At 33.5% G+C, this 25,660-nt stretch overlaps 1 long non-coding RNA gene across 1 annotated transcript; it reads right to left on the reverse strand.

Moving 5' to 3' along the window:
* Nucleotides 1-855: 855 nt before the first annotated feature.
* Nucleotides 856-25,660, reverse strand: LOC105467620 (uncharacterized). The gene is made up of 5 exons (XR_011625666.1): nt 25,223-25,660; nt 23,494-23,539; nt 17,266-17,450; nt 3,137-3,241; nt 856-1,997 (listed from the first exon to the last, which is right to left on the reverse strand). It is a non-coding gene; the product is annotated as an uncharacterized lncRNA (long non-coding RNA).

Genomic DNA, 25,660 nt, shown 5'->3' on the forward strand with positions numbered 1-25,660 from the left:
CAGGAATAAATATATTTGTTTTTCTCAAAGTGGTTTCTTCAAATTATAGCTAGATAGTGTTGCTTTAGTCATATTTAATCTGGCTCTGCCCATACAGCAATTACAAAACTGAGAAAAATAGTTTTCCCCTGGGAACTTCCTATGCTCCTTGCTAGATATTGTCTTTATTTGTCTAGTGTTTATTTTTTTAACTTTATTTTATTGAAGTGTAACACATAAAGTACACCAATATCACTTGTACAGTTTAACTTTTACAAAGTGTGCACACTTAGACAACTTCCACCAAGATTAATATGTATAACATTTCCAGCAGCCCAGCACTCGGCCTCATAGCCTCCCATGGTCATTGCCCATCCAATGAAATAAAAGTGCCATTGTGGCTTTTACCACTGTGGATTAATTTCTTGGTTTTATAGCTACATATATATATGTGTGTGTGTGTGTGTGTATATATATGCATATATATACACATATGTAAGTTTATATATACACACATACATATGCATATTTTTTAAACTTTTATTTTAAGCTCAGGGATACATGTACAGGTTGTGCAGATTTATTACATAGGTAAACGTGTGTCATGGTGGTTTGCTGCACAGATCATTCCATCACATAGGTGTGAAGCCCAGCATCCGTTAGCTATTCTTTCTGATGCTCTCCCTTCCCTTATCCTTACAAGCTTCTGTGTGTGTTGCTCCCCCGTCCACGTGTTGTCGTCATTCAGCTCCCACTTGTAAGTGTGAACATCTGGTGTTTGTTTTTCTGTTCCTGCATTAGTTTGATGAGGATAACGGCTTACAGCTCCATCCACCTTCCTGCAAAGGACGTGACCCTGTTCCTTTGTATGGCTGCACAGTATTCCACGGTGCGTATGTACCACATTTTCCTTATCCTGTCTATGTCTATCATTGTTGGGCATTTAGATTGATTCAGCATCTTTGCTAATGTTATTCATGATGAATAACATTATATATATATAATGATGCAATGAACATGCACATGCATGTATCTTTATAATAAAGTGATTTACATTCTTTGGGGAATATACCCAGTAATGGGATTGCTGTGTCAAATGGTATTTCTGCCTCTAGGTCTTTGAGGAATTGCCACATTATTCAAAAGAATACATACATGCAGCCAACAAATGCATGAAAAGTAGCTCAACATCACTGATCATTAGAGAAATGCAAATCCAAACCACAATGAGATACCATCTCACTCAAGTAATACATCTTAATAGCAGCCATTTGTACTCGTTCATCAGTGACTTCTTTCACTCGAACTCAAAATCATGTGTGTGGTTTATCTCTGTTCTTACGAATAGGAGTAATTTGTTGTTTTTAATTGATGTACAGTACTTCATTGTATATACAATAATTTATGTATCCAATTCACTTGTGAGGAGCATTGGAAAATTTGACAAAATTGGGGCCAATATAAATGATGCTGCTGTTGACATTCTTCTTTGTATCTTTCAATGCATATATATGGATATACCAGTTGACTGAAACACAGACACATTACAATTTAGAATTTATCCTGTGCGAGTGTGTGTGTGTGTGTGTGTACAAAATATTAGGTGACATGTCATTTTAATAGATACTGGAAACAAGTTTTCAGAAGTATTTGTAACATTTAATTTACCCTTAATTATTAAGACCTGTAATTGTTCAACATGCTAGTCAACACACTTAATATTGTCTATTGTCTATTTATTTATTTTTTGTTTGTTTAATTTAAGCAATTATTTATTTTTTATTTTTTGGTTTAACATGTTTTATTACATTTAAGCCTCACACGAAACTTGGTAGATACAAATGTCAAGTCAGTTTACAGATGAGAAAAAAATGAGTCTCAGAGAAGCTTTCCTGTTGCATATCAGGAGATGGCAGGTCTTGGATGGACATGGCAGATGATACCTTCTTGATCATTAAGGTGGGGGAGTTTGGTGTCCAAGCCTGGGGTCAGTGGAGAGCACCACGAGGAGGACAGCTCTGTAACCCAAACACAGCAGAGTGCCAGAAAGACCGTGAAAGACTCACACTTGACAGCATCACTTCGGGCCTCCAGGGTCCTGTGGTCAGCTAGAGAGGTGTGATGATGATACTAGACTCAGGAGACTGAGCTGGCAATTCTGATGAGCGTATACTGGTATGTCTTTGATATCATTGCCTTTTAATTGGCATTTCTCTAATGAAGTACCATTTTGTAAAACTTTATGGTATGATTTAGCTGTGTTCCCACCCAAATCTTATTTTGAATTGCATTTCCCATAATCCCCATGTATCGTGGGAGGGACCTGATGGGAGGTAATTTAATAAGGGGGATGGTTACCCTCATGCTGCCCTAGTGACAGTGAGTGAATTCTCATGAGATCTGATGATTTTATAAGTGGCTTTTCCCCCTTTTGCTCAGCACTTCTCCTTGTTGCCGTCATGTGAAGGACATGTTTGCTTCCCCTTCTGTCATGCTTGTAAGTTTCCTGAGACCTCTCCAGCCATAGGGACCTGTGAGTCAATTAAACCTCTTTCTTTTATAAATTACCTAGTCTCACGTATGTCTTTATTAGCAGCATGAGAAAGGACCAATACGATTCACATATGTGTGTTGACCTTCTAGATATGTTCTTTTTTGAACTGCCTGTGCTATTTTTTGTGTTTGTTTTTTTCTATAAAGTGTTTTTTGTCTTTTTCTTATTGCTTTAAAGATATTCTTTATAAATATTAGATGTAAGTCTTTTGTCAGACGTGTGCATAGCAAACATTTTCTTTCTCTACTTTGCATTTTATTTCTCTGAATAGTTTATTTTGATGGAAAGGAACTCTTAATTCCTTTCTTTAACTACATCCAGCTTATCAAACCTTTCTTTTGTGAATTCTCCACCATTTAAGAAGTATTTGTCCACCCCATGTCATAAGGATATTCTCCTATATTATCTTCCACATGCTTTATGGTTTCTCTATTAAATTTTAAGTGGCAGTGGAAGTCAACCTATTTATAATATGCCTAATCACCTGCATAAAAGACCATTTTGTTCTATTTTGTTTCACAAATCCCCTTAAAACTCTGTTGAAAACTGTAAACGCTCCTCCTATGCTATAGAAAAAACATGGGGGAAGGTTTTACTAGTTACCTTCACTGTTGAAAAATTCATCCACTGGACTTTATCCCCTGCCTCTATGTTGTATGCCTAAAAATGTAGGAAGACTGGAATCCAGGAATGTGTCATCATAGCAACCTAAGAAATAACAGAGTGATTGGATTATTCAAAGGGCACAGAAAATGACTTTTAAAAAAGAAAGGTGGTGGTCTTAGAACAAATAAAATACATTTCTGAAAACCCTTCCACAGGATCAGCAATAAGTTCCTGCAGTAAATAAAAGCTTCAGTCAAAGAGAAATCATTTTTTCATGATTTTGGCAAAAATATGCAGACACTTTCTTTAGGTTACTGCAGTATAAGATACCTTAGATACTGGCCTATATTAATCCAAGCAACAGTAGAGTTTCTCCAGGAGGCCTAAAGGAAACAGATTTAGGGGTTCCACAACTGTCAGAATCAAGAGGCAGTAGACAGTTTCAGCCTTCCCATTTGCTAGAGAGATAAGCAAATATATATCTGAGTTCTCTTAGGAAATATCCCAATATTTATACATAGTAAGAAGAGTTAATTATGGATACATAATGTTTTCTAATCAATTAAACACAAAGTAACTTAGATATAATAAGGCTTTTCTGGAATTTTAGACATGCTCACCATTGTTAAGAAATGTGTATAATTTACTAAATACTATTGGATAAAATCTATTACTTAAGGGAAATATTTAATGGGTTTAAAAATTGAAATGCTACAAAAATCATTTTTAAAATAATTAAAAGTAAGAAAAAAGGTTGTGTTGAAAATGTATAACATAAATTGAGCAAGATTTTAGCAACTTCAATAGAACAACTGTTAATTATTTTAAAAAACAAGAGATGGCTGCAGTGTTTGAACGATGAGTTAATGAAACACAACAGGTGATTTAAATAAATTATGAACGTACATTAAAACTTTTGGCTGGCACAATCATCATTGCTATAATTATTCCTAATAGATTTAGAGTTTAGAGAACTGGTTACTCAAACATGTCTGTGTTTGTGTGTGGAAAAAAGAAAAACAGGATGTAAAATGCAGGAGAACTTCAACTCACTAAACATTTCAAAACAAAGATGTAGGAATTTGAAGTACTTGAGGCAGCAAATGTTTACCTTGCCATTCCATATCAGGCATGCAATAGCAGACATAGCATTCATGTATTCATTCCTAATGAATACTAATAGATGATTTCACCAGTCAAAATCAATGAAAATCAGATAATTTAGAGAATGCATGGAGTGTACCAACAAAATATATTCCTGACAACACAGAAGGAAATACTCTTGAGCGACTAAACTTCTACAGACTCCTCCAGAAAAATAGTATTAATGTAATTATGCAAGAAAAATTTGGAGATTTGGGGACAATATGTTAATAGGAATGAGATCTGTAATGATATGGAAAATATGAACTCGTGGGTTAGTCAATTAACTCATGAGCAGAATGGTATAGCTCAAAGAATCTGAGTTCGAGAGACCAATAGGTCTGTTTGGATAATAGCTTTCTCAGTGTTTAGTCTCTGAGGTACAGTTTTCTCACATATAAAATCACTGTAAAAAAATGCCTACATTGCAAAGCTGTTTTGTGAGCTGTAAATATATAAAGTGCCTGAAGATGCAGTCAATGCATGAACACTCTCATTAGGACTAATAATGTCCTTCTCTTTTCATGAATATCTTTTGTGTCCATGAAATGGGGAGAAATCCTTGAAATTCCTGTCAAACTTGAGAACTCTGGGAAGAAGTAAAATATGACCTTAGGCTATTAAATCTTAGAAAATAAAAATCTAACAACTTCCAATTCAGTCTTCTGCCTGCTACCTACCTGCCATGTGGCCTAGAGGTGCTAAAAAAGCATTTTATCGAAATGCTGGTGTTCTGACCACTAGCAGCAACCTTATTTTCATTGCTTAGTTGACTGGAAAGGGTCGCCATCCATACATATTGCAATTTTGATATTGCAGAGTCACATTGCAATTGTTCTACGAATTGCCTCTGGTGGTCACAATTGTTCATCTTTATCAGTCAGACCCAGAGCTCAACAGGGCCATTGTGAAACTGCAGGTGAAATCCGTTCCCGGCCTTCTACATCAGTCCCCAGTGACCCTCAGTCTCAAACCACCACGTAGGATGTTCTGTTCGAGGCACTTATACGCTCATGGGCCTCATGAATTATCACCGACAAGAAATACATTTATTTCCATGTGAATTCCATCATTAACAGTGCTATAAATAATGGTAAGCCAGAGGAAAAATTTTTAATTGGAAGCACATGGGCAAGGATTTTAAGTTTCCTTCTATTTCATCAGGGTGATTTTATTTCCATGGGCATTCATTATTGTACCTGACAACTGATGGCTTTATAGGTGATTTTATTGGAGGTTTTAGAGAAGACTTAAACAGGCAGAGATTAGCAAAGTAACAAGTGACGTTGTCAAGCAGGGAGGTGGTCATCACTGCGTAGGCAGAGAAAGGGGAGGAAAGGTGAAGAGTCTACCACTCATCATTTTTTTTCACACGGAAGCAATGTGAAGGTTGATAAGATGGAAAAATGGCATTAGACAGAGTTAATGAGAATAGCTAATAGAAAAAGTGGTTCTACAATTGAAACATACCTCGAAATTTCACACAACAAAGTGGTAACCAGGTCACATTGCTGAGAGCACTGAGCTATGTGAAACTAAAGCAGAAAAGCAAAAAGTCCCACTGCCAAATTTACTTTCAGGCCTCTGCTGAATGGCCACCTTTCAGCCCAGAGCCAGGAATTGATTCTCTGGCATCTCTTTTCTCAATATTTTGAATTTGGATGTATCAATTTGTGAGCACTTGAACCATAAGCAAATATATGCCTAAGAGGTTCTTGTTTTGTACAAGCATGGAGTGAATCATTCATCATTTATATTTTATTTTAACAAGGTAAATGAGACAAGACAATGATCCTGTACATGCTCACATTTATATAACTAATTTATCTTTCATGTGCAGATTTTTAGACTAATAGTTGCCCTGAGATGCATCCCATTCCTAAATCACATGTAAAATTATTTGGGAGTAGGCTTGTGGTATGTACCAATCAATGGAGTAGTTTCAAAAATCCAAAATTTAGAAATGATAGAAATAAAAGCAAGTATTTACTGATTATGGATTTTCATACCTATTATTCATAGCATTATGTTTTCATGCATATACTTAGACTTAATATTCAGCACAACAATATGCAGTAGTTACTCATATTTTAACAATAAGGAAACAGGCTAAAATGGCATAAATGTTAACCATTTCTCCAGCCAAAGAAATATAAACTGGTATGAGAGATACTTGATCCCCAAATTATCTGATTATAAAACCCATAATCTTTTCAACTACTTCAAACTTGGTAAGTGACTGATACCATGACAGACATTCAGGGAATTGTTGGAGCAAAATAAAACTTGTTTTATCAAAATAATAAAAATGTGTGTATTTTAATAGGGTATATTATATCCTGTTTTATTAAGATATTTCTCAGTTATCAGAAAATCTTCCTATAATTAGACAGACAGTCAAAATGGAATAGCAAATAAAAACAATTTGAAAGACCTGATAATAACTTTAATGATGCATTATGTAGGTGCTTCATATTTTATTTTTAAAAAGAGTAGAAAATGCTATCCAGAAACCACAAACCATGTGAAATCTGCCTTTTGCTTCAAAACAAATATTTCTATAAAGGCAAAAAATTAGTGATGCTTTGAGATGTATTTTCAGAGTTTTAAAGCTACCAATTTTATTTTTTGAAGAAGAGAGCCTAAGACTTAATAGTTATGCAAAAGATAAATCATCTAACCATGTAATTAACTCAAAATTACAATGGCAATAAAGGTACAGTTAAATTCATATTGATATATGAAATTGTATAGAATGCTAATACACTTAATTGACATTTAATGAGATAGCTGCAGCAAGTTAATTGGATATCAATTTACATAGTTCATAAATGTCATTTTTTAAATAATTAAGCTCATATCCTGAAGTTAATGTTCATATAGTTTACCATGAATTATTAACATATATTTATTTATATATATATAATATGTTTCAGTCTTCCACATGTCTTTTAATAAAAAAAAAATTTATTTCTTATTTATTTATGCTTGTCAGTTAATGTGCAGAAACATAATACATTAATTTTCATCATTACAACTGAAATCAAACTTACATGGCCACTTACTATTGTTCCTTAAAGCCTGCAGAATACACCCAGTTAAAACTAAAAATCTTTTCTTCTTATCAAGTTCTTGAAAAAGACCTCAAATTTACTCTTTTCTCTAAGCTTACTTAATCTCCTTCACCTATAAGAAATTTCTTCTTGCTGTCTCCTCCTTTTGGGTCTTGGAAACTGTGTCCTACCAATAACTACTATTTAATTTTATGGCCTTGGAGTTGCTGGGTAAAGATGAAAAACAATAAGGCTGATGCACAAATGGTTCCTTCTTTATTTCATAATCAAGTAGAGAAAAATAAACATAAAGTTTAAAATATTACAATAGGTATAATTTCATCAGCAATATTATGTCACAGACTTGGAAAAGTTAAGGCCATACCTATTGGTCCAGCTAGATAAGCTAGACAAGATATCAAAAAGAATTGCCCTAACTACGTCAGAACACAAAGTTATCTGAATCTAGCTGCCCATATTAAGAGCAAGATGAAAACCAAATGAGCTAGCAACTCTTCAAATGTAGTGTGAGCAAAACATAACCAAAGGAATAGAAACTACTTCAATAAAAGAGTTCTCTAAAATTGTACCATCTGATAAGGATTAGGTGATAGTTTGAATTCAATGAAATAAGTGTATAATGAACATTAATTATGAAAAATGCGTGAGATTTTGTTTTTAAAGCAGCACCAAGGGAAAACATTGAGTATAAAGTAATCATGCATTGGAAACAACAAATAACAAAATAGACATGGCCAAATATTAGTTAATTTAATCAAAAACATATTGCACAGAAAAAAATGATGCAGTTGCTGTGAAGGGTTAGAAAAAAGAGACTAAAGCAATTCAGGAAAAGATGACAAATACAAAGACCATAGGAAACTAATGTAACCTACAGTTTACTTGTATCCTGAAATTGACATGTCAATGTATTTGTTATGAATATATTGTATCTATTATATACACAAGGGACAAATATATGTATTGTGTGTGTGTGTGTATGTGTGCAAAATATATATCTATCTCAATATATTTTCTATGGACTGAATGTGTCCCTTCAAAATTTGTATGTTCAAGTCATAGAACTCACAATCATGTTTGGAGATAGAGTTTTGAGAGATAATAAAGTTGAGATTAAATCATGAGGGTGTGGCCGCCAACATAAAATGTGATATTGGAAATCTTGCATTCCTTTTCTTCCTCTACCATGTAAGGACACAGTGAGTGAGAAGGTAGCCTTCTGCAAGCCAGGTGGACAGCCCTTACCAGAATCTCAACATGCTGAACCTTCATCTTGGACTTTCCAGCCGCTAGAACTGTGAGGAATATGAGTTTCTGTTGTTCTGTTGGCCTGGTCTCTGGTATGTTGTTATGACAGCCTGAGCTAACTAATACAAGATTTAACACAAAAAATTCAGAAAGAAAATATGGAAAAATTGTTAGGAAATTAGTCATTGGCTCTATATGGTGAAAACACACATTGTATGTATGACAACAAAAATGATTTGGAGTACTCAACATCAAAACATCTTGTTGTTAAGCTATTGAACTTCAGAAACAATAGTAAGAAAGGCAGTATGTAGGTATCGAGGAAGAAAAAACAGATAATGTATTTTTAAAGGAGCATAATATGTTCTAGGTCATTACCTCAATACGGTTATAAAATTTGGTTAACTTACTGCATTAACTTACTGCATTAACAACAATATCATCACAAATAAAGGTATTGTTCAGGCCTCCAGGTGGAAAAGCAAGTAGCCAACAAGAGTTGAAAAATAGACTGACCTCATCTTTCTCTTCTATAGTATCTATAGTAAGAATATAAAGAGTCAATGGCTATATACATAGGTGGAGACCAAACAAACGGGTTACCCACAAATACATGCCATCAAGCACCCTTTATAACATATAGGCAATAGCTAGACATTTAAGATAATAAAAATGAGACTATTGTATCATTGAGGTCATATGGTCTTTAAAAAATGAAGAAAAAAGAAAGTTATTTGAGGATGCAATCAAGTCAAACAATAATGAATTGAAATAAATAAGCAGGCAATCAAGTCAAACAATAATGAATTGAAATAAATAAGCAGGTAATTGAAAGGTGATGTATACAAGTGGTACAAGAATCAAATTTATTTAAATATCAAACTAAGCTTAAATAACTGAAAAAGTGATTAGATAATAAATGTAAATATTAAAATCCCTGACAAGGTGAAAAGTATCAGCATTAAAATTGGTAGATAAAAGGAAGGAGGCAGAAGGTGTGAAAAAGAGAAGATGATGCAATCTTTCATGAAAGAATATGTATTAATACTGTGAAACTCAAATTATTTGGTTTAAAAAACTCATTATTTAACAGTTTTTTAAAAGTTATAAATGACCTTTTAGCTAGTATTTTTTTGTGTGATGAAAACATAATTTGTAGTTTGGCTATTTCTTCCTATGTCATACAGCTTTTTTTCCATTTGATTAAATCAAATTATGAATAATTCAATAAAGTGAATGCTGTTTTAACAATAACAGGTATCGTTTGACTCAATTCTTACAACTGTTTTTCTATCTATGCATCCATCTTGCAATTAATCTTTTTTTACATTTGGACATCAATAATTATCTAGAATTATGACCACTGAATTTTAATTCTCATTGTGTTAGAGTAGTATAGAATTATACCTTTTTGAATTATTCAGAGCCTAATAATCAAAGTGTATTGATTGTATACATTATTCTAAAGTAAATACATAAATCCAGAAATTAATTTACCTTCCACTACCACTAACTTTAGTGACATGTTGATATATATCCTTTTACTATATATTCAGGGAGTATGAAATAGAATATCCTGAATATATTATCTGTCGAGGACACAAAGCCTTACCTACATTTTCCAAACTCTGTATCATAATTTGAATTTACTTGCACATTCTCTGTTGGAATCTTCCATTTTTAATACATCTCATATGCAACCTCTTTTTAAGAAAGCCTTCTCTCATTTCTTTTTGAAATTAGTTTTTTCACCTTTAGGGTTCTCAAAGCATATTTTTTACTCAAGTTATATTAAAATATAACTGTTTTAATATATTCTGTAAAATATAAATTCCTTAAGAGAAGGGACCAAATCTTAATTGTTGCATTATCTGTAAAGCTCATTCAGTAATTTTTCATAGTTCAATAAACATTTTCTTAGCTATGATATAATAAGCTTTGTTAACATTGCTAGTCAAGTATATATTGGTTTTGTGTTTCTGTGTATTTACAACAAACACAAATGTAAGGTGTAATCAAGTATATTTTTAAAATTTTTATAATTGCCTATTCTAATTACACAAGTTTTAATGCATGCCTTTCTACAATGTGTGCTTGTGTTTCCATTACAGTTAATGGTCTGGGAATTCCACTTAAGCACTATTTTGCTGTACTGCTTGCAATTCCTTTATGTGTTTGGATGTAAATTTTAATTTTTTTAAAAGCAATTTGCCATTTGGATTTTTCATTAATTCATACTGGACTCCTCTCTCATGAGTCTTGTGGCTAGAAAAAATATAGAGTGAGTATACCACACTGTAGCACTGTTGCTTAACTGATGCTAATATGAACATCAAGGGATTTAAAGGCCACCATTCATTCCAGGTATGTCTCTGCATTATACCCACCATTTGACTAATGCAACTAAAATATATCTCTTTTTTTTTTTTTTTTGAGACAGTTTCACTCTTGTTGCCCAAGCTGGAGTGCAATAGCGTGATCTCAGCTCACTGCAACCTCCACCTCCCAGGTCCAAATAATTCTCCTACCTCAGCCTCCCGAGTAGCTGGGATAACAAGCAAGTGCCACCACACACAGCTGATTTTGTATTTTTAATAGAGATGGGGTTTCTCCATGTTGGTCGGGCTGGTCTTAAACTCCCGACCTCAGGTTATCCACCCACCTCGGCCTCCCAAAGTACTGGGATTACAGGCGTGAGCCACCACACCCAGTCCAAAATAAATCTTTTTAATGGCATAATTTGTGACTCCCATGACAGAGGAAGAGGATTTCCTGTACTTACAAAAAGGGTTGGTTGAAAGTAAATTAGATTTTGTTGAATAAACCAAAAAGAAACTACCCCAGATACAATACAACTTTTGGGAAATTGGCTTATATAAGACAAAACACTGGCACATGATGCGCTGATTTATTTTAGGACTGAATTTTCCTGTGTGAATAATATCAAACAAAATGGAACTTGCCATAGCTACATATTAATTTATTGCCAGTTTACAAACAAGTGAATTTTCTTTAAGGAGAAATAGAACTGTTTTGGTTTTGGTATAAATCTGACTAGAACATATTATTTTAATTTTTGTCAAATTGACTTGATTTTCAATATTTTGAAATAAGAATACTGTGTATATGAAACCATTTTTGTTTTTGTTTTTCCTAAGAAATCAGAATATCTTGAGATATTGGCTCCATTTTCCTATATGTTAAAAATTGCAGAGTTGAGTAGTGAGAGCCTCCTTTGGAAGATATATAAAATCTCCAGTTTGCCAAACACTCACCATGCCCTCTTTCTGTAACCAAAATTCGTTATCATTTGAGATACTTTAAAAAAATTAATAGACTTTATGTTTTAGAACAGTTTTAGATTTATAGAAAATTTGAGCAAATAGGACAAAGTTCCCATATTTCCCTTTCTATGCACACAATTTTCCCTATTATTAACAGCTTGCACTAGTGTTGTACCTTTGTTACAATTCATAAATCAATTCTGATGTGTTATTATCAACTAAAGTCTGTAGTTTAAGTTTCATTCTTCACATTGTACAGTTGCATGAGTTTCAACAAATGCATGATGTCATGCATTCACCGTTACAGTAACACACAGAATTGTTTCACTATCCCTAAAATCTCTCTTGCTTCACCAATTCATCCTCCTCCCTTTCCCTGAAACCCACAGTAAACATTGATATTTTCACTCTCTAGATTGTCTTTTCCATAATCTCATATAATTAGAATCATACAGTATATAGCCTTATCACATTAGTTTCTTTCACATAGGAATTCATATTTAAGATTTCTCCATATATGTTCATTATTTGGTAGCTTTGTGTGTGTGTGCACACACATGTGTTTTTAATTATTAAATAATATTTTATCCGATGAATGCAGCACAGTTTGTTCTGCTTGGTTTAACAAAGTCCTTAGTCTGATCATGTACAAACATCTTAGTTGCTTCTACTTTTTGACAATTATCACCAAAGCTGCTATGAACATTTGCATACAAGATTTTTTGTGGACTTAAATTTTGAAATTAGTTGGGTAACTGTCAAAGAGCACAACTGATGATTGCATGGTAAGACTGTTTCAATTTTTTAAGAATTGATGAATTATCTTCCAAAATGGTGGTAGCATTTTAAAGTTTAAAACAACATGTATATTTTTGTCTCACAGATCCTGTAGATCAAGAGTCTGGAATGTATTAGCTGGGGTTTTGCTCAAGGCCTCACAGTGCTGAAATCAATATGACATCCTGGCTAGGGTCCTATCTGAGGCTCAGGGTTTTCATAAGGTTTATTCAGATTGTAGACAGAACTTAATTCCTTGCAGTTGTGGGACACGGGTTCAATTTTTTATTCTTTTCTATTGGTCAGAGGTCACTTTCAGCTCTTAGATGCTGCCCAGAGTTCCTTGCCATAAAACTGCCCCCATAGATCCTCTCACAGCTTACCTGTTTGTTTTTCTCAAAGCCAACAGGAGGATTGCTCTCATGATTTGAACCTCTCTGATTTCAGAAAGGGACCAGTTCTTTTGAAGGGCTCATCTGATTAGGTCCGGCCCACCTAGGATAATCTCAGTTTTGATTAACTCAAGATGAACTGAATTAAGACTATAATTATATCTGCAAAATCCCTTCACCGTTAACATAAAACATGATCTAATTATGCATGTGACATTTATCATATCTTTAGTCCTGCCCACAGTGAAAGAGAGGGGATTATACAGAGATTGTGCACCAAGGTGTGGAGATTTTGTTGGTTATCTCAGAATTCTGCCTACTTTTAAAGAACAATGAGTAGAAATGGAACTGCATAGCATGCACACACATACTTTCATATTTAAACCAAGTGTTTATATATTTGAACTGCTTTACTGGTTAATTTCACTTGAAGTACCCTGCAGACATTTCACTGGAGCCAGTTGTTGACCTCTTATTTCTATCAGATTAGTCTAACCTCTTTGTGTATTTTCCGCTTAGAGGAGGAAAACAATATTGTTTTCACTGAAAATATCAGTTGCTTTTTTTTCTTCTTCTTCTTAGAACCCCTTGTCATTTATTGCATAAACAGAAACACAAATTGCTCACTCTGATCTGACCCTTGCACTTCTCTTTCCATTTAAAGAAGAGCTTTACATTGGTGATCGACAGAATAATTTCTCTCCGTATATGTCCCTTTAGTAGTATGTGTTAGGACTTTGTTGAACCAAACAGATTTTTCACACAATTTTGGATCTCCCTTCCTTGTTAGAAATACAGGAACAATGAAAAATGTGCCTTTTCCCAAGGAAAAACTCTTCACTCCATTATGGGGCTTTCTTTCCTTCTGACCTGGGTGTCCTGTCATCTGGCTTAATATTTTCCTCATGTGTCCCTGTCTTGCATATTGAAACACAACATTTTAATTGTATGCGGCTGAATTAATGAGACTTTATTGAAAGTTTAACATGGTAATTTGAGTACCGAATGCTACAAAAACATTTATTTTCCAAGCAACGCTTCTTTATCTTTTTCCCAAAGGGGAAGATTTATTTCTCTCAGTATGCTTTACCCTGCTCCAGATTGTAATATTTTTCATTTTGGGGACCCTCCACCTGTGTCTGTTTCTGGGGTTTCCAGGAAACTTAAGGAAGGAGTCAGCCTTTTAATCAGCCAGAGTGGGGAGGATGTAATTCCCCACAGGTCCTCTGACTGTTGGATGGCTGAGAGGTAAGGTGAACTCATTCATTAGGGAAGCTTCCCCATGCCTTCCTGTTGTTTATAATCAGTTTGTTTAAGAGTAACATTTTCAGTGATTTGCAGTGATTACCAATTTTGAAGTGATTACCAATCCCCAGAGAAAAACTAAAGACGTTTTGATTTTTATTTTACTTTTTTTTTTTCCCTTCAGTGTCTCTGCTATGCTAATATTTTACAACAAGGTGAAACTTAAGAGGAGAATCCTTCCATAAATGGCATGGTGATATTTAGGATTTGGAATACTGTGGCATGTGCCCGAACTGGCAAGAAAGGAAGAAAAAAAGATGGGAGTTAAAGGAGAAAGCCAAGACCGATTGAATTCAGATCATTATTAAAATGTTTCAATACAAGAAAGGAAACGGTCCAACCAATGGCAAAGAAAGCAGTACATGGCAAGAAACACGAACCTGAACATGAGGAACATGTGTGACAAACACTCTTGGGGATACTAGTCCAACATTTTAAAACATTTTAATATTTTAAAATTAAAATCAGAAAACTTATTTTTTCTATTTCTTTAAACACTTATTAGACTAGATTGATTTATTTTCCAAACAAAAATAATTTGGAACTTGGCTAATTTAATATTCCTTTCAACATTTCTAAATCTAAATCAGATTCCTCACGACTGTTTTGGCAAAGCAAACTCCTTGGTATTTGGTGGACATTCAACCTCTTCAAATAATACTTATTTATAAAGCAAATGGGCTAGTTGTTTGAGAAATGAATAGTAAGTATGAAATACAATGACTGAATAGAATGCATTTTCAAACTCGGGAAGATCAGAACCAAACATACAAATATTAAACAATATAAAATTCAGAAAATAATGTGGAAGAATCATGTATTGCTTATTATCTTTCTCAGTTCATTAAAACATGATTCATCAAGAACAAAGTAGGAAGTGAGAACAGCTCCTCAGAAACACGATTATCAATTCATGTATCTTAACATCTGATTGTAAAAGTTGAGTCATTCTTTTGGAGAACATTGAAGAGAGTCTTCATCTTCTGCTACTCAACGTGTGGTTCACGAACCAGTTACGTTGGCATCAGATGGCAGTTTGTTGGAAATGCTGAATCTCAGATCCCGTTCCATAACCACTAAGTCAGAATTGCATTTCAGCAAATTCCCAGATAACCTGTGTGCACCTTAAACACACTGGATAATCCAAACTACATAATACTATCTTGATTTTACCTAAACTAAATCACTTACCATATATACCTGTGCATATTTGACTTTTTCTCAGTGATGGATCGCAAACTTACCACATGACAGACCTGTGTTAGGAACTTAATAAATAATTGCTGACTAGTTACTGGAATAGCTTGCTAGGATAATCTGTTCCTTTCATCCATTGACTGGTATTGACTCTATATGTATTTTATGATATATTTTTACACAGCCACAGAATTCCTCTGTATTGTGAAAAGAAATATTTAGAAAATTAGTGGAGAATACATGCAGCTATCATTTATTCCTCATTATTGCCACTTTTTGAGTCTGATTTAGAAATACTTGACTTCTTTCTAGTCTCGGGTATGCAGTACAATAATTATTTTCAAGTATTACATTTGTGTCACAACCCAGGGACCAAAGCTAGGGCAAATTTAGTATCAAGTACAAATGTTTAAGAATGACTACAAATACCAAAGATAATCTTTTGCAGTTTTCTCAAATGAATCATTGGATTTAATTTCCATTATAATAAATCATTCAAGTTGAATAGTGTTACACTTCTTAAAATAAAGCAAGCCTCTGACCTTTTGACTATCAAATGATTTTATATTTAGTAACTTTAATTAAGGAAATTAAATTCATTTAAGCAAAATTTTGAAGGAAAATTGTTCAACTTAATGACATTCAAATCTTACTAATATCCAGCCTGGGGATCGCTGAGATTCAATATCCAAAAGATACATTAGCCTATCTCCTGCCAGTTCAATGTCATTACATATAACATATAATTTAAGTATTTTTCACATCCTCTCCTTTTATAATGTCTTGACTAAAAAGGTTTCTGGCAAGTACAACCTTTTTCATGACTGACCTTCTAAGGCTAGTTATGTATAACCAGCATACAAATCAAACTGAACATTGATTACGATATTAATATTCTCACAGAGTCATATGAATTCACAATTCTCCTCCTTCCTAGGTTAGGGGCAATTCACACATTCATCACACTTATTTTAGGCTTCACATTTATTTAGGCTTCCTACGTATTTGTTGTAAAAACTGACATCTTAGCTATTTTCTCATGGAACCATAGAATTTCTGAATGAAAGAAGTCTAAAGAAAATCTAGGCAAACACCTTTATTTTATATCAGGAAATTGTGATCTAGAGATAAAACTCAATGGCATGTGCCCAACACGTTGTCCGTAGTCAAGCTGAGATTGAAAGAAAACAATAACCTACAGTTAAATATAATGCCTTTCCTTTTACATATATGATGCTTTTATTATAAATAATTTGATTGTTGGATTTCTTCTAATTAAGTACTTTTTAGTTGTTCCCATCATTATTTTGTTATACATTCTGAATAAAAATGACAGTCAAGAAGGTTCTGTGTGACCATTTCAGCCAAGGAAACTGGAGATAAAGACTAAAGACTCATACTGGGAGGATTCCAGAATGGCAGAGAGAGAAACATGAAAATCTCTTCCCAAAACTTAATGACAAAACCTGATGAAGTTATCAAAACCAGGTCGGTAAATTGAGGCAAACAACAAACTGAAAGTCCTTTATTCAAGACACATCACTGAACTCCAGGTAAGAATAATGGGAGGGAGTCTGCAGTTCATCAGTGGGGGCTTCCTACTCTTAATCTACCCTCCCCACCAACCTTCACATTGCAAAAAGCAACAGAATTTGCTGCTGGAAGGGGCAGACTGAATGAAAGTGGAACAGAAAAAAAATCCATACTCCTGGGCATTGGAAACTGTAGGAATATCAATGAAGGATGAATGGAAAAGGCCAATGTTGCAGTTAGCACTTCCTTGTTTTCTGGGACCACAGCATTTTCAAGGCTCGTCTTGCACTTTTCTTTCCTCAACAGAAAGTCAGCCATTTCTCCAAGGAGCTCTGGATTCTTCTACGGGAGGGTAAGCCTTTAGAAAACAAAATCTGGAAGTTAGGTGTGCTCTCTGGTTGTTTGGGTGACAATGCCAGTCTAGTACCCTTGTTCTAGTCAGTTATTCAATATTTTGCCTGGAGGCTTTTGTGAAATTAAATAGTTTTATAAGTCTTAGATTTGATTATTGTTGCTTAATTTTGCACAAATACTCACATTCCCTTTTAATATATTCACTTAGGCCTTTTGGGGAGTTGTCTTGGATTATAGATTTAAATATTTGTTTTTTAGGGCCTCTGATTATTTGTGTTGTTATTATTTTATTAGCCTTCCATTTTTACCACTTTATCTCTGACTTTTTCACCTCTTTTTTAACCTCTGTTTATTTTTATGGTGTTAACTTTCCTTAAAGGCTTACTCAATTTTCATTCAAATCCATTTACCTTGGACTTTTTGTAAATTATTCTTCATGTTGAAGATGATTATGTTCCTGTCTTCCAACCAACCTTCTTTCAATCAACATTTTAAAAAATATTTATTTCTTTTTTTAAAAAAATTTGAATTTGTAATTGATGGTTTCTAATTTTCCCAAATACTATTCTGGATATACTCAAATCAGTTTAAATATACTAAATTTAGTTTGGATGGATGAATGTTATCAGCTAAGGCGTGTTTGTTCCATGTTTTCTGAAATCTTCTTGTAAGTTTTAATGATATTATTAATTTTTGTCTATTCGTTTTGTGGATTTGGAATGTTTACATGATTCTTAATTCAATAATTGTTTTTTTCTTTAGTGTCCTAATATATAAAATTTGCTTCTTTTTTTTTTTTTCACCATCCAACTGCCAAGTGATACTTATTCATACCATTTAACAGTTTTCTCCTCTAGTGGTTATACTTTTCAAAGATGGGCTTCTCAAACAGCATGTGTTTTTAAGTACTCTGATCTACCAGGATACTTTTTCAATATTTGCATACAAACGGTGGAGGTACTTTTTATGGAGCAGTAACGCGCCATATTTGAGAAAAACTACTATGTCCTCTTTTCCATCTTTCATGGAGTTTTTCTTGGACTAACCTTGTTCATGTCAAAGACTTGTGGCAAAAGTGTGAGATATTGCTTCTTGGTATTTCGTGTTTTACTTCTTTTTTTTAATATGCAGATAATTTAAAATTTGAACTATTTCTTTGTCTTCAGGCATGCTGAAAGAATGTTGTTTTGGTATTTTTGTGTATCCTTGATACTCTGTTTTAAATTTTAAATAGTATTTGGGAGCATGGGTTTAAACTGCTGCCATTATTTTTGGTTCCCTGGGAGATATCTTGTTTATGATATACATTACTAGAAATAAGGGTGAATATTATTACTAGTATTATTATTACTGCTTCCTTCAATAGTGTATTATTTTCAGATATATAATTATATACCAAATGTATATGTAATTATATACATTAATTTAAATATATTTAAAATTATATTATATATTATAAAATAAATATATTTAAGTAATAAAAAAGTATTTAAGTAATAAGAAAATAATATAATTTTCTTATTTGATTTCTAAATTTTTAGAATAACTACTCATGAATTAGTGATACATGACATTTGTTTAGATCTTTCTTGAACTTAGCTACTGTGTATGTTATGTTATTATTTGTCTATCTTAACAAACTGTTACTAGTCCTAAAAATAATTATTCCACCTTTAAATCTGGCCTTTCTTACTGGAATTATGATAAGTTTACAGACTAAACTTACAAACTAAAACTTCTGTAGTTTTAGTTTCTTTTAGTTTCTTTCTTTTAGTTTACAGACTAAAATTTTTCACTTTCAATTTCTTGTATTAATACTTTTGTTTAAAAATATATACGCTTCATGTTTTTCCTTTCTATATTAATATTTAGAAACTGAAAATTTCTAATATATCTTATGCTTTATTTATGTGAAGTTAAATAATTGGTTTGATTTTAATATCTCTCTTTCATAGTACAGCAATTTATAAACCCTTTGAGGTTAGTTATTTTTAGAAGATAATATATGCCATACTGTCTACAAACCATCCTGGGAAATAATTCGTAGTACCTAATTTGATAAAACCCTAATTTCTGAAAGCACCGTGGTTAGTTCTGTCTTGGGTATATAAAGATAAATAAAACCTTTTTCTACCTTCAAGGCTACAGAATAGTCACATAAACAATGCTTTAGGTGGATGAGAGAAAAAAATTACATGAAAATTAAGAGATTTTTAAAAAGTTCTCTGTAAACTCCAATAACTAATTTTGACAAAGTATATAACTTGAAGCTTCAAGATAGTGGACCAAGAAAACACGGGGCATTAGCAGACTAGAGAGTGAGCAAACGCCAAACAGGAGTGAAACACACGGATTTAAAAATATATAATTAATTCAGACCAAAAAAAAAAAAAATGGCCTGAATGACTCAAATATCAGGTAGCTGTTGTCCAATTGTGGAGGATATTAGAGGTCATGCAAGGAAGTTTAAATTTTGCTTAAAAAAACTTTATTGAGTTATGATGGATGTACGAAACTCTACATATTTAATGTACAAACCTTGATGAATTTGTAGATAAGTGTATACCCACGGAACCATCACAACAATCTACACTATAAACCTATTCATCGCCTCCAAAAGTTTCTTCTGCCCTCCTTATTACATTTTTGTGATAGGACATGTAACATAAGATTGACCCTCAGTGAACTTTTAAGTATACAGTACAACATTGTTAAGTACAGACATTATGCTGTACCGCATATCTCTAGGACTTATTCATCTTGCATATCTGAAAGTTTGTACTCTTTGACTAATACCTATTCATTCCCTGCCAACTCCTGGGAACCACCATTCGACTCTCTGTTTCTTTGAGTTCAACTAGCTTAGATTCCTCAAACAAATGGGGTCACGGAGAATGTGTCCTTCTCTGTGTAGCTTATTTCACTTAGCATAACCTCCTCCAGGTTCATCATGTTGCCACAGATGGAAGGATTTCCTTCTTTTTTATAAGACTGAATAGTAGTCTATTGTATGTATATCCAACATTTTCTTTACCCATTCATCTGTAGATGGACATTTAGGTTGTTTCCACATCTTGGCTATTGTGAATACTGCTGCAATTAATTCAGTAGTGCAGATATCTATCTAGTTGAGACCCTGATTTTAATTCCTTTGGATATATACCCAGAATTGGGATTGCTGGATCATATGGTAGTCTTATTTTTAATTTTTTGAGAAACTTCCGTACTGTTTTCTACAATGGCTGTATTAGTATGAGTTCCTGCTAACAGGATGCAATGGCTCCCGTTCTTTACATGCTCATCAACACTATTATCTTTTGTTGTATCTTTTTTGGATAACAGCAATTCTAACAGATGGGCAGTGATCTTGTTGTTTTGATTTGCAATTCTCAAACAATTGGTGATGTTGGGCACCTTTTTAGATACTTGTATTAAATTTTACTTATTTGACAGTTGAGAATTTCAAATAAAGGTTAATTTTGTTCTTACATTTTATGAAGATCAGTTTGTTGACAGTGTAGAGAGAAATTCAGAAGAAAAAGAGGCAAGGGAGTCAGGAAGTTTTACCATAATGCAGACAAGAGTAAATGAGCACTGCATTATAAGCATTGGTTATATTATTCCTCCTGAAATACATTGCTCTTAAACGTTTAATGTAAGTTGAAGGTCACATTATAATTCAAATATTTTAAAAAATTATAAAATATACTTACTTCAGAAATGTAATTTTACATATTAATTGACAACCATAATGTGTGTGTATTTTCGCAATTTACTGTACTAATTATAAGCTATCTTCTCAAATCTTAATCATAAATGTGTTTTTTTAATCCATCATGCCTAGTAATATAAACATAAAGGAAATTAAAATCACAACATTGAGAGAGTAACCTTGGAAATAAGGACAGTGTGAAAAAAATAGTTTTATTATATATATTTCAGTCATTTTATTAGAAAATCTATCTTTGTTTTAAAAAGTAACTAACCATCTTATATTGACCACTATAATCAAGATTGAAAAATATATTATATATTTTCAACTTGTCACTCAAGTTTGACATAACAATGCATACAAATAAAACATTGAATTATGTTAATATGTGGAGATATTTAGGATTTTCATACAAAAGATGCTCATGTATTTTACATAAAATTATACAATAAATTAGCATGCACAATTGATAATGGTGACAGTGATTAAATTATGTTTAAATTTATAATACAAGATGAATAAATCATTAATCACCCATCTGGTGAATGTTTCAAATGTGGTCATAATCAGCATGCCCCTATGCCTCTTTAAGACAACAAGACTACATACATTTCAAGAACGTAGTATGCCATAGAGGCTTCAAGTCTCAGTTCTACTATGATACCACCTGGCTTTATCAATTACTAACTTTATGCCTAATGACAAGTTAGTTAACCTGTCTGTGGCTTAGTATTTTTAGCTATAAAATGGGACAAAAATAAAAATCTTATTTGAGGTAATGATTAAACAAAATGAATTATGTAAGACCCTTAGATTCATGCCAGACACAGAGATTAGCAATTATGAAAGTTAAGTAGAACACCTAGGAGAAAAGAGAGTGCTCATGTACCTATGGAATCATGTATTTGCAGATTCAAAACTGAAGGCATTTCTTCCACACCAGAACCTGCATTTACTTATGGGTTTTGGAATTTTCTTCTGAGTATTCTTTTTCTTTCCTTTTGCTCTTTAAAATGTAGTTATTCTGTAACCGTAAGAATTTTCAATGAAAATTAGTTAAACTGGGTGTTTTTCCTCATTGATTTAGATACTCTAATTACTGAAGATAAAAAGGCATTAAATGTAAGTCTTAAGCTGAATTATAGTGTAGCAAAATACAGCCTATACTGTATTACTTTGCCATTTATTTAGCAGCTGTTGTGCAGTTATTCTGTAATCATTAGAAATTTTAATGCTTAAATTATTTGGTTACCATGCACTCTGAAAACAAGTTAGGCTGAAGAGGGTACAATATTAGAAAGGAAATCCCACTTAAAAGGTATTGATTGCCAACTCCCCCAAAAAGCTCACTTTATTAGGCCACTGTGTAGTAATGGAGAACACCAACTTAGAAGAGTGTTTGTAGTATCTCAAAGTGAGAAAATTAGAGAAGGGTGTATATGGGATATTAGAACCTGAGCTGAATAAGGTGTGTCTTGAAAAGTGGGGAAGTGGTTGGATTTGAGAAAGATTAGTTGGTGGATAAAATACTGCTTGGTCATAGTATGTTTTAAGGCAGGACCAGTGAAGTCACCTGTCCCAGAATTGTTTAACTCATGGACAGTGAATTATTTCATCTTCAAAAGGAAGCCTATAATTTATAGAAAGAGTCAGAGAAAAGATTCATCTGGGATAAATCCACAATGGTCATATAGGATGGACACATCCTGGCATTGTGCAAGGCACAATTCACTTATATAATGTAAGTGGTGACATCAAAGCTGAAGAGCCAGAGAAGGTCTAAAAAGACAAATCCATGGGAGCAGACAGGCAAAAATAGCAGGACAATAAAAGAAGCTATAGGATGTTAGAAGAGTTTAGGTGGAGCACGTTTGTCAGGGAAAATTCTAAATATCAAATATTTAGTGTAAGAGTATATGGAACAACTATGTCATAAATTTGTCTCCAAAAGCATTTAGCGGAGTGTCCAATATAGATTATGTACTAAATAAATGCTTACTGATTAATTGATTGAAAAGTAGTTATTTAAAGATAAATTTTCTCTCTCACACACACACAAACAGTATGAATGTATACAGTTTTACTATGGTTCTTTGCCAATGCAGGTGATTTAGATAGCTATTCTCTTCAAAATAGCCTCCATTCTTTCTGATAGTTCTCCCATAAGAAAGGACAACCCAAGAGATGGAACCCAAATTTGAAATCAAATTGATTATGTCAAAAGTCCTGCTTGCTCTATTTTCCCTGTAAGAACATCCTACAAGTCAATTGGAATATAGGGAGAAAATTAAAACATAAAAATGTATCAAAGCTACTGTAATCAGAATTACTATACCTGAATGCAATCAAGTGTTGATTGATGCAAGCGTTCTTTTCCATTTCTAGAAGTTTCAGTGATATAAAGATAGTTATATGTCAGTTATTGGAAAATGAGAAAATTTTAAATAGCAGAAAATATTTCATAAACAATTCATTCAATAGATGGTTTTGTAATGAAGTAACATTCCTTATGGCTAGTTAGGGTTATTTTCTCATTTAGTTGAACTGGGTGTTATTTCCTCATTCATTTAAACATTCTAAGTACTGAAGATAAAAAGATGCCTTAAATGTAAGTCTTAACCTGAATTACAGTGTAGCAAAATACAGCCTATGCTGTATTATTTTGTCATTTATTTAGCAGCTGTTATGCACCTATGTATTCATTTTGTCCTAGGGGAAATGCTGAGATAAGTACGTCATGACTCATTATCTTTCTTAAGGGAAATCAATTAAGTTTCTGGAAGAGAAGATAAACATATAGAAAACCCCAGAGAACAGCATTATAAGGCAGTTTTAAATAACTCTTAATAATGGCTGTAGAGAAAATAATCTTATCCTTAAAATGAGGGATGCATGATAAAATTATAGCAAAAACAAATGGAAACAAAAGGAAATGGTAGTGCAAGGACTTGCAGGTCAGTGTCTTAGTCTATTTTGTACTGCCATAACAGATAGTAAAGACTGGATAATTTCTTTTCTCTTTTTATTTTCTTGAGACAGAGTCTCACTCTGTCACCCAGGCTGGAGTGCAGTGGCACGATCTTGGCTCACTGCAACCTCAGCCTCCAGGATTCAAGCAATTTTCCTGCCTCAGCCTCCTGAGTAGCTGGGACTATAGGCGTACACCACCACTCCCAGCTAATTTTTGTATTTTAAGTAGAGATGGGGTTTTACCATGTTGACCAGGCTGTTCTCGAACTCCTGACCTCAGGTGATCCACCCACCTGGGCCTCCCAAAGTGCTGGGATTGCAGGCTTGAGCCACTGCACCTGGCCAAAACTGGATAATTTATAAAGAACAGATGTTTATTTGGCTTATAGTTCTAGAGGCTGGGAAGACCAAGATCAAGGAACCACACTGGGTAAGAGCCTTCTAGCTGTGTCATCCCCTGGCCAAAGGCAGAAGAGTAAAAAAGCAAGCACAAGAGAGAGTGAGAGGAAGAGGGCCCAACACATTGTTTTAATGAAAATCCTTTAAGCAGTTGTCCTGTGATAAGTCATCCACTCCCACCACAAAAACATTAATCCATTTGTGAGGGCAGAGCCCTCATGGCCTTAGCATGTCTTAAAGGTCTCATCTTTTGATACAATTGTACTGGGGACTGAGTTTCCAACACATGAGCTTTGGGGGACACAGTCAAACCACATCAGACAGAAAGCTATGAGTTCAATTCAGATTTCTACCACTTCTGAATAAACATGGTCAAATTATGTAAGTTTTCTGGATCTTGGGTTTCTCCTCTTTAAAAGAAGAATAATTATTCCCAACCAAGCTAAAGTTGTGCAAATTAAATGACGTAAGTCATATAAAATGTTAGCTATGGTACCTAGTAAACAACAGGAACTCAGAAATGATAACAATTACTTACTTTAGATCATACTGTGTACCAGGCATTGGACTAAAATCTATTTACATATTTTATTCCCCCCACCTTTTTTTTTTTTTTTGCAATTTTATTAGAGTGATCCTTCATGAGGTAGGCATACTTAATTTACAAATAAGAAAACTGAAATGAAGTTACTTACAGTCATGCTAGCCTGAGATCAAACAGCCAGAAAAAGAAGAAATAGCTTTAGTTTGCTTCTCATTCAAGAAAGAGCTGGCATTCTTACTTCTAGTCAACAGCACTTCTTATTATGGTTGCTAAAGGAATGGTTGAATTAACTCATAGATGAATATCTACTTGCTGAGTCCTAATATAACCAAGAAGATGATAGCTTTTCTCCATCCAATCTTCAAAGTAAAAATAGGTAACTATAAAATGTATCACCTATTTCATCTTCCATTTCGATGAAATTCATTTCTCAGATTCCGTCTTGCCACATGCCAACTATCACATGTTCATCCTATTTTTTTTCCTCTTATCTGTCCATTACATATTTGTGACTTATCGTTGTAATTTCTTTGGAGCCTGAGATCTCATTTTCACTCCATTTGGGTTCTTGGATTGTAACAGTTGTGAA

Source organism: Macaca nemestrina, chromosome 7 (genome assembly GCF_043159975.1).
Source record: "Macaca nemestrina isolate mMacNem1 chromosome 7, mMacNem.hap1, whole genome shotgun sequence".
NCBI classification, from domain to species: Eukaryota; Metazoa; Chordata; class Mammalia; order Primates; family Cercopithecidae; genus Macaca; species Macaca nemestrina.